Source organism: Rutidosis leptorrhynchoides, chromosome 9 (assembly GCF_046630445.1).
Source record: "Rutidosis leptorrhynchoides isolate AG116_Rl617_1_P2 chromosome 9, CSIRO_AGI_Rlap_v1, whole genome shotgun sequence".
Lineage (NCBI taxonomy): Eukaryota > Viridiplantae > Streptophyta > Magnoliopsida > Asterales > Asteraceae > Rutidosis > Rutidosis leptorrhynchoides.
In genome coordinates, this window is record NC_092341.1 from 158,995,630 (window position 1) to 158,997,094 (window position 1,465).

Sequence of the window (1,465 nt, forward strand, 5' to 3'; positions counted from 1 at the left end):
GGTATAAATATCTTTAATCAATCAATCTAAAATATTTCAGAAATTCGTCAGGAGTAAAACTAGGTAATATAGCCAAAATTACTTTACCCAAAAGAAGGACGTATATTTTTATTAATATTTGATTGATTAAAGTGGGATAAAAGACCAAAAAGATTTTTATTTTTATTTTTACCTTGTTTTTAAAATTAATATATAACTATATTATTTTAAATGTAAGTTTGAAAAATTAATAATATTTATATAAAATTTTATGCATTTTAAATTTAAGTTTGGTGTGAATTTAAAAACAAAAATGTACTTTATTTCATTAAGTTAAAAAAATGATTTCTAAAATTCTTCGTGAGTTGAAGACTAGGTCGTTGAACCGAAATTGCTTTACCCGAGGGCGGAACGAGAAATTTTATTATCATTATTTTTAATCTAATTGATTAAAAGTATGCCACAAACATTTTAAAAAACCCAACAATCTTTGCTTTTAAAATAATCGCTTTAAAATGACAAATTTTAAAATTTTGTCGAGGGACGAACTAGGTCAACCTACCAAAATGAACTCAATCTTAAAAAGAAACAAAATTTTAAAAATAAATTAATTATTTGTTTTACAAGATAAAGGTTTTTATATAAAAAAATACAATATTACACCCCATGCGATCGCATGGGGTTTGCCTTGGAAAACCGTGCGATCGCATGGTGGCCCAGAACAGGTCAAGTATCAAAAGCTCAGCGAGCTGGTTCTCTATCTCCATTTTCCACACACACATACACGAACAAACCCACCAAACTCTCCCTAAAATCATAATTTTTCAACCAAAATTCACCAAATTTCTTGCTATAATCCGCTCTAATCATGGGTTTATTCAGAAGTTTTTCAAAGAAGGTAACGATTCCACCCCGAAAACTCTTTAAATTCGAATTTTAGTGTTCTTGAGCAAATTTTTACCTAATTTAATTTTGATGATTTCTAATGTAATTAGAGTTAAATTACTAGTATATTATTCTTGTATAACCTAGATTGATGCTATTTATCGTGATTTGAAGCCTTAAACTTCAAAATTTTTAGAAATCTAGGGTTTGTGTTCTTGAGCAATTTGGGGCTTTTTGATATAAACAGGTTATGGCCGATTTTTATTATGAATTATTGCTAAATTAAGTAGTGTAACATGTTTAGGTTGCTAAATGATCCAAACCTTGATCCTAAACATGATTTTGAGCATCAAAGTGAACTTTTTAAGTCTAAAATTCATGAACTTGATTATTTTGAAATAAATGCCATTTAAAACTTGTTTAATTGCTAGTAATGGTTATTTTAACATGTTATTTGAATTGAATGCTTTTGAACTTTGCATACCTTTTCATATATGCTTATTTGAAAAATTGAAGAATTGATAAAAATATGGAAATGAGTATAAGTTTAATATGGATTAAACTTGTTATTGTAATTGTTTTAATTTGTTATTTTGCTAAC